The sequence below is a fragment of the Leptidea sinapis genome, chromosome 4 (genome assembly GCF_905404315.1).
Source record: "Leptidea sinapis chromosome 4, ilLepSina1.1, whole genome shotgun sequence".
In the NCBI taxonomy this organism is placed as follows: Eukaryota; Metazoa; Arthropoda; class Insecta; order Lepidoptera; family Pieridae; genus Leptidea; species Leptidea sinapis.
This window is the reverse complement of record NC_066268.1, coordinates 12304866-12310890: the sequence shown is the minus strand read 5'-3', so window position 1 is coordinate 12310890 and position 6025 is coordinate 12304866. Positions and strand designations below refer to the sequence as shown.

Below are 6025 nucleotides of genomic sequence, written 5' to 3'. Positions count from 1 at the left end.
AATGTTTAATGGCTTAAAATATTGACACTATAGAAGTGTTCCCCGTGACCCCTTTTCGATAGCAATAGTTTTGACAGTAGTTTTAGGTGTTGTCATATTAGTAGTATGACTAAAATTGCCCCTCACGGAATTAAGCATATGAAAACAATATAATGATAATTATTTATTTATTATAGGACCATAATAAATAAAAATAATTTCATAAAAACACTTATCACTGCCTATTATAATATACAACAGTCAGAACTCAGTAATGATCAGGTAATGTATTGTGTTATTTATTATTTCTAACACTATTCAAATCTAATTATTTTCTTTCATAAATTTAAGTTTTAAAAATATGTATAAAAACTATGTGTTGCGTTATTATGAGATAGATACAAAAACAAAATATCATAAACTTGGAGTGCCGCTAGCAGCGGAGTCAAACCCAAGGGCACAGCTATCTATGTCAGGGTCTCAGACAGAGGCATCTGTATTTGAACTTTCGTCTGGGTGAACCAATTATTTTGGTCCCCTTTTTTATTTGAGAGCTGGTGCTTCCCGTGTGGTCTGGTCGCATTTTAATTTGGTCTAGTTCTGACGATGGCATCCACGAGAAACCCATTTCAGTCTTAAATTTGCGTTAAGTATGTGTGCGACGATTAATTCAATATCACGCCAACCCATTTTGATTATTATTTTTATTCGAAAGGATAAACTTCAAGGGATTTTCACAAGAGTTTGATTAAGTTCTCATTATGGTATCCATCAAAAGTGAGTTCCGACACTCAAGGTGAGTTACCGTCGATAAGTTACATTAAGTTAAATCCGTACACACTGTCTGTCAATGGGACGACGTATAGCTTACCACCGATAGAAGTTTGTATGGAAATTGCAATTCACGCGTCCCAATATAACGCGATAACAATGACTTATCAGGTATATTGGGACAGCTTCAGATTATTGGCAGCTAATTACTGACAGTAGAAGGTTGTAATTTATCTCCGTAAAACAATACAAAATCCATAAAAAAACAACTACAATACTATTCAATTCCAAATTGTACTATCGTTTACGTAATCTTCAATACTGTAATAAGCCTTCGAGATAAGTTTGCACTTAATTAGAGATTTATTTATTGATAATTCATATACATTTTTTGGCATTTTATTGTAAAAGTTAATACCATTGCATGCAAAAGAATTATTTATTTTACAGAGCCTATTAAGCGGCAATATAAGCTTGTAATTATTTATAGTGTTTAAATTATGGTTGTCGCTTATTTTACTGTATGTGCAGGAGATTGCTATATATATATTGCTATTAATATAATGGAACCCCTGAACGGCTTACTTTACTCCTTATCTGTGGCAGAGTTTTTAACTGTCTATCATATTGCAATGCGCTTATGTATCGTTGCTGCTTTGCACCATAACGTAACGTACTATCTATTTTTGTGTTATTCGCAGGTTCATTTGAAATTGTCCTCGAGGAAGATTTCCTCTATTGAGATAGGCGAATCTCCCTGACTTCGTTGGTTTCATTAAAACAGCGCTGTCTCATATGGGAAGCATATTTAGTAGGTCTTGGTATATTATTCCGACGAATAAGTTGGTGTTCCTAAGATTCACTAAAAATCTAAAAACAACCGACTTCAAAATAATCTTTAAAAAACAATATAACAATATAAAAGGCACTAGGAAGTAAAAAAATATTGCGTTTTCTTCTACATATTAATAATCGTATCTAAAAAAATATTTTTAGAGTACTCCTAAGTAAAATAAAATGATAATTATTAGACTACCTTATAGTCAATCAAATTATTACGACAATATGATGTAGTTACAATAATTACTGTAAATTTTGGAGTCGGTGTCAGCTAAGGTAGATTTGTAACTACATACATAGTTATAGGTGAGATGTGCTTGTGTCGCACTTGTGACGAGGTGAATAAATTTTAACTGCACCTTCAAACATCTGTTTGTTTACATTTTATGTTATTATGTGCCGCACCAAAGAAGACTGAAGAAATTCTTATTTGGTTACCATAAATCTGTTCGACCTGTTGCTTTTATCCATTTTTTTTAGTATTGGATCTAATGGAAACCTAAAATAGATAATTCTTCATTGCCAATGTTCTAAATAAAAAAAATTACATATGACATTTCATTGCAGTCTGATGGATGAATTTTTCAAGTGTCAAATCATCAAAGAGTTGTGGAAATAGTTTGTTTTTTCAATAAATTTTGATAATAACATATTGTCTTAAATATATTTTGAACACGTACTGATATAGTGTACATATGAATTTGAGTTGTAATATCCCATAATTTTGTAAACTATCACAATAAAATTGAATTTCTCAAAACAATAATTATAATCAAAGAAGAATTTACTTTATTCAGTTTCAAATTGAACTCTGAGCTTTTGTTGTTACCTTATACGGTTTGTGTTTAAATTTTTTGTTATATTTATAAAGTATTAACAACGGTAGTATTGTAATTGAATAAATTACTTATACAAAGAAGATATGCCGAATAAATCGATCTCGGCAAGCAAACGACGACAACGAAGACGAGCAAAGAAGAAGGTTCACCTGCACAGCATAGCACTGTAAGCCAATCACAAGTTTCTAATAAAAATAACCAAAGTGGAGATCAAGGATCACAGGTGGGTCATTTCTATATATATATTTAGAAGTAAGTTCCTATACACATCATAGAGACTGCACATAGTGCTATAAATTGTATTTGAAATTTCTTATAAAAATGTTGTGTCTAGTTTCCCGCAGCTATATCCACTGTAATCATATTATATTTGTATATAACATATAATTTTATTAAAAATGTGTTTTCATTACTGCAGTATATACACTCAAAGAATTTTAGTTGTTTTTTTAATTTTTAGCCTTTAACCAGAGCAAAGTTGCAAGAGTTAGTCCGAGAAGTTGACCCAACAGTACAAATAGATGGAGAGGTTGAGGAAGTTTTGCTTAATTTAGCTGATGACTTTATGCATGCTGTAGTACATGGATCTTGCTCTGTTGCTAAGAAGAGACAAGCATCTGCTGTGGAGTTAAAGGATGTTCTACAACAATTATGTAAGAAATACAATTATTTTTTAGGGTTCTGTATCTAAATGACAATCTGTGTTATCAGGTTATATCTCAATAACACTGAGTGATAAGGGCCTAAATTTTTGACAGAGACTATTGAGATTTAACTATTGCAAAAACAACAAATAATCATAATATTTCAGGTTAATACTATATGGGTACCTTAAAAAATGTGTGTTCACCTTTCTAAAAGTCACCTATCTCTCAACATCCAACAGGTGTTCGACTGTGTTTGGCCTAAGGGGCCAACAATTAAATTAAATAATTAACTGCCACACTCATTATACCATTTATTATCTTTTTACCTCACAGAACACCTCACAGGTTTTCATTATACAGTGTGGTTTTTTTAGAAGGGAGGTGATGGCCAAGTCGGAAACTACAAGTCTTAGAGAAAAGTCGTGAAAGGAGTCATGCCCTCGATTTATGAGAAAACAATATCTGACTATTTAGTTTTTATAAATTTCTTGAACTTTTGACGGAAATTGACCAGAATGATTTTTCAAAAACATTACATCCATTATTGAACCAATGGACTCTGTTGCTGATAAGGATCAAAGAAATGTATTGAGCGGTACTGGGTGTAACACAAAGACCCTCTTGAACAACATCCTAATGTTTTAATTACAGAGATGCTACAAATGCCAGTGGTTAAGTTACTGAAACATGACCACAATTATAAAAATGAGGCACAGCATTTGCCGCTCAACTCTAACGTCATAGTTCCTTCAACAATTCCGCTTATGATCTTGGTGACCGATTGAAGAAAGACCGTCGCGAGACTACAATCTACATTGAAGTCGAAGTCGAAAGTGAATTACGATATAATCACAGTCCACGTTAAATACGTCGCTTCGCTAGCTGAGTCCCTTCTCGAGGGGCAGAGCAAGGTGGCCTATCGCTGTTTAGAAGTTTTTTAAATTATCTTGACTTACCCTGTATCCAGAGGCTTGCATTCAATGTATGCCAATGGGAATAGCCTACCTACCATATTTAGAGTCTTATTAATATACCTACACTAGATTCCAAGATAATTCAGATAAATTTAGTTCTTTTATTCTATAATCGAACTTCTATTGAACACCCAACCAGTAAGTTTTTCGTTACGCGATATACTAAATACGTAAAGTAGGCAGTTCCGATAATGCTTACTGAGGGCTAGTAGAATACGTTCACTTTCTATAACAAAATTTATTTGTCAAGGTAATACGACCACAGCAAAAAATATACAATTACTATGTATATCGTTCTTAAATATGAACATCGCAATTTGACATCTTTAACACATCCGGGGTAAGGCAGGCTTATGACACTTCGAAATGACAACCGCAGCTGTCACGAAATAAACCAACGACTGAAATTATACGTACATTATGATTTATGAGTAATTATTATGACGTGTCTCGTTCGCTTAGTGTCCGAGTTTCAACCTTATTGCGCTCCCATATGAGTTTTGACATCGCACATGACGTGATTCATGATTGTGAGATATAAAATATGACATTTCCGGAAAAAAAAATATATTGATTACTTATCAACAATGACAGCGCCATTTTTTTAGTTGTTGTGTTTTCGTCATTCGTGTACTTATACGGGCGTGAATAATTAAGCTAATTACATTAGTTATTAGTTTTGTGTTGATTTGTTTATTGTTATTTATATTTAGTGTTTATATTGGAAAAAGAAGTTGCTGTTTGTTTTGTGTTTAAAATAGGTAACTAGTAAGGAATTAAAACATAATGGAGGAATTCCAGTGTCTAGATTGTGGCGAAAATACTTTTTGTTTACATACATTAGGTATCTATCCTTTTGCACAATTTTCGTTCGTAGATAAAAAAAAAATTGTTTCTCTTTATAGACCAATGCAAAAATATTAGTTTAACTCAACAAAAAGGTAAAATTATAAGATATTTCAATACCAAGTATTACGAAAAATACACTTGGCTAGCTAGATGCCGCCATTCCAATTTATTGATCTGCTTCCCCTGCTGTTTATTTTCTGCAACGAAAACTGTGTGGAATGATACTGGTTACGGTGACTTGCATAATTTGACAAAATTTCTAAAAAACACGATGAATCTGACAGAACGGCAGAAAAATGTTGGTAAGTGAACTTATATTTATCCTTATACCTAACAGGAACTATTTTTTTTTATATTTTCGAGTGCCTACCGCGCTGGAAATCTAATGCACGTCCCTGCCTGTATCCCAAGTTACCCTGATGCACCTTATTATATTCTAGGAAATAAGAGTTTTTTTTGTATGAAATTTTAATACAACCTACTAAAAATTCACAAACAAGCTAAGAACAAAATAATTAACTCTAAAATTAAAAGCATCGATTCGTTAAGCTTCTAATAATAATAATACAGCCACAAATTAATATTCGGATAAAAATTGGGCAGTGTAATGCCCTAACCGCCTAACGGTTAGGGCCTAACTCGTCATTGGTTGCGGCAGAAATGTCGACACCATGCCAGGGAGACGGCGCCTTTTATAGTCATCTTCACCCTCGACACCTGTCACTTTCTACAGTATAATGGAATATATAATTGCAGAAATACAATCGAATGTGTGGATACCTGGATTCGGTAACGACGAGCTGCGGCCATACAAAAGAGCAGCGGTCACCGAAGCTCAAAACAGCGAATTGTGAATGAATCCGGTAGACCATGAAAAAATATTAAATAAACATTCATAATATTCTTTTCGTTTTACTTCTATTTCATTACTTATATGTATAAATGCCAACTAAACTTATGTACCTACCAAGTAGGATAACTACAGCATTATTTTGACGCATCGGTATAAATATGATGCCATCCTGGCCAGTTTTATTTAACAACGGAATTAAAATAATTATTGGCATTAAATTTTTCAATATTTGCAAGATAATGAACAGTCGGAATCGTAAATAAGGCTTCATAT

At 32.9% G+C, this 6025-nt stretch overlaps 1 long non-coding RNA gene across 2 annotated transcripts; it reads left to right on the top strand.

Annotated features, from left to right (window-relative positions):
• The first annotated feature begins 2554 nt into the window (after positions 1-2554).
• On the top strand, positions 2555-5802 carry LOC126979952 (uncharacterized). Of its 2 annotated transcripts, none has more exons than XR_007732924.1 (3): positions 2555-2652; positions 2890-3082; positions 5656-5802. It is a non-coding gene; the product is annotated as an uncharacterized LOC126979952 (long non-coding RNA). The 2 variants fall into 2 exon arrangements; XR_007732925.1 differs by having other exon boundaries at positions 4956-5802.
• The last annotated feature ends 223 nt before the right edge of the window (positions 5803-6025 follow it).